Source organism: Pinus tabuliformis, chromosome 3_1 (assembly GCF_031772625.1).
Source record: "Pinus tabuliformis cultivar Carrire ecotype Pingquan chromosome 3_1, CPIR1, whole genome shotgun sequence".
Lineage (NCBI taxonomy): Eukaryota > Viridiplantae > Streptophyta > Pinopsida > Pinales > Pinaceae > Pinus > Pinus tabuliformis.
In genome coordinates, this window is record NC_142301.1 from 737,998,906 (window position 1) to 738,008,112 (window position 9,207).

Consider the following 9,207-nt stretch of genomic DNA (forward strand, 5'->3'; position numbering starts at 1 on the left):
GCTATTTGGTGAGCACCACGATGAAGAAAAAGTTTATTTCTTTCTTTATGTTTTCTCAACTTCACAGTTCGAAATTTTGCGCGTGTAAGTCTTTGGCTCACAGTGTGTCAGGACACCATGACATAACCGTGGAATGTCTCCCTTACACTTTTCGTTCTTAGTTTTCTGTGCCTTCATTCAAACTTTAAACATTTTGATTTACACTATTTTATCTTTATTGTTTTGTGTGTTACTTGAATATTTTTCTTGACATGTATCCCCTTGCCTCCGTAGGCCTACCAATGTGTTGGTGGCTGCATTGGAAATATCACTTTATGTGAGATTAGCCTACTTTTTTCTTAGGTTAAGAATAGGAGTAGTGATTTTCTTGCTTGTTTCTTGATGTTCTTACTTTGTTTTGCTTTTTTCTTGATTCTTTTCTTTTCTTGTTTTCTTTTGCACCCATAGGTTAGTTTCTTCATGAAATCGTGTTTGGCTTCTTCGATAAGCAGGGTCAAATCCAAGAGGAACTTGTACAACTATAAAAATTTGGTTATCTGTCTATTCTCTCTCATTTGACAAAGTTCTCCAACATCTTGAATCGACACTTTTTCAGCCTTACTTCTCAATGCATTGCAATCTCCCACCTCAAGTTTGTATAGGTTCTTCACTCTAACCCATATCTGCTTCACTTTCCCAGTAGCTATGTGTCTCATAAAGGATTTTCCTTTACTGAAAATAACATCATAACCTCTATCGTCAAATAGTAATATAGAGATCAGGTTCTTCTTCAACCCAAGTAGAAACATAACATCTTTGAGGCGAAGAGGAGAGGATTTCTCCCTCTCAAAGGTGACAATACCAATTCCTATGGCATTGTACCTCCCATCATCCCCAATTTTGATACTCATATGGAGATCCTTCTCCTCCATGCTACTGAAAAACTCATTGTACCCAGTCATATGAAATAAGGAATCGAAACCAAGGTACCACGCACTCCCCATAATAGTGTTGGCCATGCATGCTATCATGGTGAAGTTTAATTCGAATTGTGAAGCCAATGCTTCACCTATTGCTCTTCTTCAAGGCTTCTTTGTATACTTCTTGTGCAAACATTTTGTTGCATAGTGCCCGTATTCGTGGTAGTGGAAGCATTTTATCTTTCTTAAGTCTTTCTTCTTGGCATTATTTTAGTTAGATTCAGGTTTGATTTGGGTCTTCTTTCATTTTCCCTTATTCCCCTTTCCAACCAATGAAAAATTATCTTCATCCTCAGATTTGGATGATGCTCCATCCCTTTTATTTCTCTAGAACTCCTCTTGAACCAAATCAGACCACAACCTTTCCCAATTTGGTAATTTTCTCCTTCCATTCACAAAGTCCTAATAACTATGCCAGGATTTTGGAATGCCTAGAAGAGCAAGGCTCACCAGGTTATCTTCTGCAACATTCACCTCAACCCCTCCAAGATCATCTCGAACTTGTGTAAACTTGTAGAGATATTGTGGAATAATTTCATTCTTCCACATTGTAATATTTCAAAGTTTATCTTTCAAGGCCAATTGTCTATTGTCACTGCTAGTTTCGAATAGCTCAGTCAATGTCTTCCACATAGAAAATGGTGTCTCTTTTCCATGGATATTTGAGGCCCCATTGTCTCTCACACCTTCTAGAAGAATTCTCCTAGCCTTTACATTATCCTTCTTCCATTGGGCTAAATCTTGTGCATTAGATTGTTGGGGTTTTGTAATGTCAGTTTTAACATATTCTAACACAGCATTATCATCAAGAACTACTTCCATTCGATCCTTTCAGGCTATGAAATTTGAGCTACCCTCCATGGCATACTCCAATCTCAGTCTGTTGAAAGACATTCTCCTGATCCCGAAGAAAAAATGTTGTACTAAAGCTAAAATTTGAAATTCCTGAGATACAAGTTTAGAATACTTGTTCTAATGTGATTTTAGGGCTCTTATACCATTTATAAATTTGATAGAAATTGCAACTACTCAAGATTTCAAAATGAAAAATAAGAGAGACAATTCTACCCTACTAATATGCAGAATGGAAATAACAATTTAGAACAATATGCATAGACATGCAATAAGACAAACCACAAGTAAACAATAATTTCTAGGGGAACCCAACTGGGAAATCCCTCAAGTCTCTTTTCATTAATCAATTGAATAGAGAAACTATTACAATTTCTTGCTCCATCTTTGAGCACAACCTGCAAAAGAATAATTGTTCTCCCTGTTGAATGGGAAAATCTGGCCAACACATAGCCACTTATTTTATCCTTCAGCTTCATATTTCCTTTCATTGTTTTTGAGGAAATTAGCCCATAAAATATAGGAATTTCCTCCTTTTTCCTTGTGAAATTTCCAAGGATTGATCTCCTGACTCATGCAACACCTGTACACTCAAAACTAGTCCACAACTGATGTTACATTGCCTTGTCATCCCACTTCAGCTGAGGAATTTGAATTGCTTGCATGCAATAAAAACATATTTCATTAAGATTGGAAAAAAAATGATTACACAGAAATCACCAGAATTGATTTTTTTGGTTATTTTGAAATTCTAGATCCACTATTTAATTCCAAATTTAAACAAATATGTTTTATTAGCTATTTTGGATCGATTGATCAGTTAAATGACAAATCTTTGAGTTAGACTATTGTCCCATTGCATAATTGACCTTCAACTGACTCTATCAATAATTACAGGTCAATTAACTGAATACAAAAATAATTGAACTAGATTGCTAAAATTTAGCAATCAAGCATGCATAACTAAACCTATTGGGAATTTTGCAAAAATAACTTTGAATAGGTTTATTTTAACGAAATCGAAAAAGTAAAAGATGAGGTGCTTTCCTATATTTCCTTATATGGTAGAATGAGATAACTAATTCACATTTAACTTGAGAGTGATTAAGTCGGTAATTTTATTTACATAAATATAAATATACATTTTTTAAAATTTATTATTATGTTGACGGTGTTGGACCTGCCAACATGTAAGGGGATCTCCCCGGTAAGAAGTCCCAGCTAGACCTCAGACTGTTTGGTGTAGGAGTCCCAACAGCGGATCGTACGGTATTGCCTTGACCGCGGTTGCGCGCAGAGGCAAGAAGGATGTCCTTGTTGGTAATAAGGGTGTGACCTACACATCAAGCCAAGGAAGGTGCATGAAGGGTTCTAACACACAGAAAGGGGAATGATTGTGCCCCTTAGAAACCTGTGGAAGCACGCAACTTTAAAGGGAACACATGAGCAAAGATACATCACAAGCTGGAAGGCAAGGAAACAAATGATCCAAAGTGATGGTTAAACCAACATCACATCTCAGTAAGATTCCTACATACATATATAGAAAGAGTCCATACATACATGCGTAAGCAAATAACTACATATATTATTAGAGTAACCAAGATAGCGGAAATACAATAACAACATATGCATGAAACGTGTTGGCTCTGTTATATTAAGAGTGAAACATCCAATAATACAATGCAACCATGACCAACCACTATTTCCAACAGCGGAACGTTACAGTCACTACTGCCTGCTCGTCCAAAGAGATATACTAGTTTTTCACTGTGGATAAGCCAAGGCTCATTACAATGCACTCCAAGCATTCTCTAAGATACACCTATAGGAAGTTTGGCTCCCAAAAGCCTTTACAATTATTTATGAGGTTATTTAAATAGAAAAGGGTGGAGTGACCCTTAAAATTCCCCTTTGTGACTCCTCACCTACCCTCATGACTCTTCAACTACTACATGATTGTTACATTCTGCTATTGACACTTGTTCTTTCACTTTTACAAGATGTTACATTAAAATATACACATGTACTCATGTGAGAAAAGATAGGCTTGAGTAAGCCATGCAAGACATCACTAAGACTCGGACAACTGTGGGAAGGCCAACTCTTTGACATCCTCGCGATGATCGATGGTGGCAAACCGATGCCAAGCTGGGTATTCCGTGATGGTGTCTGTGTAGTCTATGGTGACATCCTTCTGGAAGAGAAGTTTTGCCTCCGTTGCATTGGGGTACACTAATTTGGCTCCTCTATCTAGCTCATCTGATAACATGCACATCATAGTATTGAGTGCAGCATGACCAAAAAAATACTGATGCCCAGTGTCTGTGTTGATCTCCAAGTTTGTGTTGGTGGCTATGTGCATCAACTCGTCGAAAAAAAATTCCAGCTCTAGTCGGACCTAGTTCTTTGTCTTTTCCTCGGTGAGTGTGCCAATGGATGGGATCGCATGCACGTGCACAATGACATCCATGCTCCTGAACACCCATGCAAGCAATCAACAACAATGCTCACCCTGTCTACTTTGTGCCAGCTGCTGGCATAGGTCCATAACTTTTATAGGCGCAGTTTCATATGTTTGTGCATGTTGCGCCTCTTGTTGTACCTGTTCCTGCTGCACCTCCGTCTCTCCATTGCACAACAGTTATTCTACCCTGAGTTGTCACTCCAACTCCTTCGACCCCTTCTTTGTTTCTTTTATCCTCTTTGTGTAATCCTCTTGTCGCATTGTCGCCTCTTGGCCTCAATCTCCAAAGCTGATTTCATCACAAGTGGATCTACTTTGAGCTTACAACTTTGCTTCGCCTCTGTGTTGTCAACAGTTACCTTCCTCTTGCCTTGGTCGTGCGTGAGTCTTCTATCCTCTATTGTTTTTGTTGATGGCGCTGTTGTCTACAATGTCGTGACCATTTCATTTTGAGATCCTTGTCCATGAACAACTTGGTGTTTTCATGGATAGGAAAGTGTTGAAATTTCTAAGTATTACACGTTAGAAATTTTATTTGTATCCTCTGGTTTATTTCTCCTACTTGTTAATTATGAACAAGTTATTTAAACATATAAATATAAAAATAAAAACAATACAGTCTCAACCATCTACAGATCAATAGCTTAAAGAAATAGCAACCACACAAGTGACACTGTTATTTTTGGACAACTCGTCCCTGGAAAAACCCAACTTGGGAAAATCGATGAAACAATTCTTAGGGTTATTCTATTATGCAATCTATCCTTGAGTACAACTGGGTGCCAAACTAGCTCACCTGACAGAGAAAATAATTCGATGGTAATACCTCTCTATTTCGGAAGCAGATATTCAAAAAATCTTCCCAATGAAACCCTCTCCAGCAACCTCTGAAGCTCAGTGTCAGCCTACCTGGCCTCAACATTAGCCTTGAACCCTTTGTAGCATCCCTCTGAGGCATTGTGCAGCCTCTATGGCCCTCTACATCACTCTTGTTGCCCTCTACGTAGATGACGCATGACCTTCTGGCCTCTGCGCAGTCCCTTATAGATATGTGTGGCTCCCTCTGGCTTAGCGTCTGCCTCTCTCTGCTTTTGCACTAGTCTCTCGGCACTATATTTTCCTCTCTATCTAGTACTCACTTCCCCTCGCTACAAAGTGATCACTGATTTGACTTTTCTTAGCAAACCCTACTCTAGAAAATCGAGTGACTCATCACTCTTGTTTGTTCTCCAACTCACCCTCAAGCCTCCTCTTATACTTTTCCTGTTGGTCCTTCAATTGTCGAGATTACATCTCTAATCAACATCTAAGATTATATTTGGCTTGATCCATGTCATTTAGAACCTTCTAAGCTAGTTTTATATTAATACCCATTAATATTTTATTTTTCCTAAGTTTAAACTTAGGAACTCCATTACAAATATTAATTATTTGAATATCTCCTAAACCGGGTAGAATCTCCCCAAACCATTTCTTGGTCTTGGAGATCTCATGTGCTTTATCCTCGCCACCAATTTTCATGGCTGGAGAACATTCGATGCTACCCCAAATCAACACTCCCTTCTAGCGAAGACTAAGCTTTAGTAATACTCTACACTAAGCATCACTCTAATTATATGGCAATGGTACCTGTGCTGATGCTAGGCCTCCACACTCAACATCCTCTGCACTGCTACATCCTGTACTGCTGCCCATGACCCTACCACTTCCACTACTGCATCCATACGGCAACTCCCTCTACATCCATGCTGTTGCTGGTCCTTTCTCCCAACACTGCATATGCATTGCAGCCCCCTCTCACCGTGTTGGATTGTGCTACGGCTTACTGAGAAGTACGTAACTAATCCACCCAACTATTGACATCCCTGTCAAGCTAGAAACACTCCCGATTATGAAGCTCTCTCTGTTGTTATCAAATGCTCCCTCTATTGCCTCTGTGCTACTGCAACAACTCCCCGCCTCTCGCACTACTGCAAATCTATATGTGCCATCCTGCACTATTGCAACATCCTCTATGCCTCTCGCACTGATGCAGCCTGCTAGCTCTACATTTCTTAGGTCTACTGCATTGTAGCACTCTCTGCCACATCATCCTCATCCATTTCCACTAACATCCGCTAGTCTTGCTACTCTCTCTTCGGGGCTCCCATAGCAAGGATCTAATCCAAGAGTTTGGGTACCTCAAGGATCCTGCTCCTCATTGCTTATAGTCCTCCTGACTACAGCTCGATGTCTCCCCACCTCTTCTCTAGAGATACATGAGCACTCGTGGCACAATCTTCATCCTCCTATACCTACTTTTCTGCCTTTGCTGGAGCTGCCTTGGAGTCAGACGCCTCTCCCTTAGTCTTCTTTCTCGAACACTAGTTCGCATAATGCCCCAATTCCCCATAGTTGAAGCACTTAATCTTAGAGAGGTCCTTTTTCTTGCTCTTCTCTTGCTTCCCTGTAGATGCCAGATCTCCATCCTCTTCCTCTTCCTTCTTGATCTGGACTCCTTGGTTGCTACTTCCTATCTTGGACAGTTGTCTGATCTCTTCTAGCGAAGAGATGCCCACAATTCTTCCTAATCTAAAAGATTCACCTTGCCCACAATACTATGGAAAAATGTCTCCCACTCCTTGAAGACTACATTTAGGGTGGTCCTAACCATCAACTCTTGATCTGGCGTGGCCCCTATGGAAGTCAATTGGTCTTGGATCTCCTTCAATCTACCGAGGAAGTGATCTATCTTCTCTCCCTACTGCATCTGGTATGACCGCAGTTGATTCCCAAGTAACATCTTCCTCTGCATGGAAGTATGTTGGTACAATGTCTTCAAGGCGTCCCACATTTCCTTTTTCGTCTCTTTCTTAGAAATATGTTAGACCACATGATCCTTGACCCCATTAAGGATGATGCATTTTGCCTTGGCCGTTTCCTCCTCATACTTTACATTGTCAGCCAGGTCAACTGGGATAGCCACTGTTCTCAAGGTGAAGGCCTTGATGTGATGTCTATCTAAAATGGACAGGATCCTAGCATTTTAGATCACAAAGTTGGATGCCCCATCTAGCCTATCTTGATCCCTCAATCCATTGATGGCCATACCTATGCTCTTCCTTTCAACTCCTCCAAGTCTCTACTTCCCTCTGGAAGTTCTCTCTTCAACTCCCTCCGACTCGCTACTTCCCGTCTGGAAGTTCTCTACTAGACTCCTTCTGAGTCTCAATTTCCCTCTTGGAAATCTGGCTTCCAACCGTCGATTCGCACCTCTCCGATCTCTTATGCACCTGAAATACTGATTGGGATTCCTTGGCTAGAAACTTGCCATGGTAGCGACTCCCTCTACCTTGTTTTTTACCCGTTAGGTATTGTTCTATCTCGACATCAACAACACCCCACCAGCTCCACTCCTTGCAAACTACCCATAACTTCCTAAGCCCAAGAAACTGAATGACTGAGCCTCTAGGCTCTGCACAATCGCGACACTAGCTGAAATTCTCCCCATGCCAACTGCGTCAACCCTCCTGGTCCCTACGTGGCTCTTCATGAGCCTTTTTCTGCCCTCCTCAGCCTCTGCGCAGACCTCTCTTGCCCAAACTGATGACACAGCACCTCTATGTCAACCCTTCTCTGTCACTTTCTATTAGGAACAAATTCAGTCACTCGGGACAGTTGTTTCTACTACAAATGCTCTGCTTCAACCGGTGCCTTCATCTCTCATGTGATTTTCATCCACCCTCTAATACCATGTTGAAATTTCTAAGTATTACCCATTAGAAATTTTATCTGTATTATCTTGTTTATTTTTCCTACTTGTTAATTAAGAACATGTTATTTAAACATATTGAAATAAACACAATACAGTCTCAACCATCTACAGATCAACAACTGAAAGAAATAGAAAACACACAAGTGACATCGTTATTTTTGGACAATTCGTCCCCAGAAAAACCCACCTTGGGAAAATCGATGCAGTAATTCTGAGGGTTATTTTATTATGCAGTTTATCCATGAGTACCATTGGGTGCCAAACTAACTCACCTGACAAAGAAAATAATTCGACAGTAATACCTCTCTATTCGGAAGTAGATATTCAAAAAATCTACCCCACGAAACCCTCTCCAACAACCTCTGAAGCTCAGCATCAGCCTACCTAGCCTCAGCGTTAGCCCAGAACCCTCTGCGTTAGCCCTCTGAGGCACTGTGAAGCCTCTACAGCCCTCTGCGTCACTCTTGCTGCCCTCTGCATGGATGACGTGGGCCCTTCTCGCCTCTCCGCAATCCCTTCTAGCTCTGTGTGGCTCCCTCTAGCTCAGTGACCGCCTCTCTCTGCTTCTGCATTGGTCTCTCGACGCTATCTCTACCTCTCTGTTGAGTACTCACTACCCCTCGCTGTAAACTAATCACTGATTCGACTTTCTTAGCAATCCCTGCTATAGAAAATCGAATGACTAATCACTTCGTTGTGTTCTCCAACTGACCCTCAGGCCTCCTCTTATGCTTTTCATGTTGGTCCTTCAACGGCTGAGATTGCATCTCTAATCAATAGCTAAGATTAGATTTGGATTGATCCATGTCATTTAGAACCCTCTAACCCAGTTTTATATTAAATACCCATTAATATTTTATTTTTCCTAAGTTTAGACTTAGGAACTCCATTAAAAATATTAATTATTTTAATATCTCCTAAACATGGTAGAATCTGCCCAAACTTTTTCTGGGTCTTGGAGATATCATGTTCTTTAACCTCTACACCAATTTTCATGGCTAAAGAACATCTGATGCTACCCCAAATCAACAACAATCTCATAGACACTCGCTCAACTCCATCTTGAGTTGCGCTCTCAATGGTGTCCTTTGACTCTGCTCCCTGGGAAGCCATGTACATGTACTGCTGAGAGGCAAACGAACACTTGTGATACCCGAAGACATAGAAACACTCAT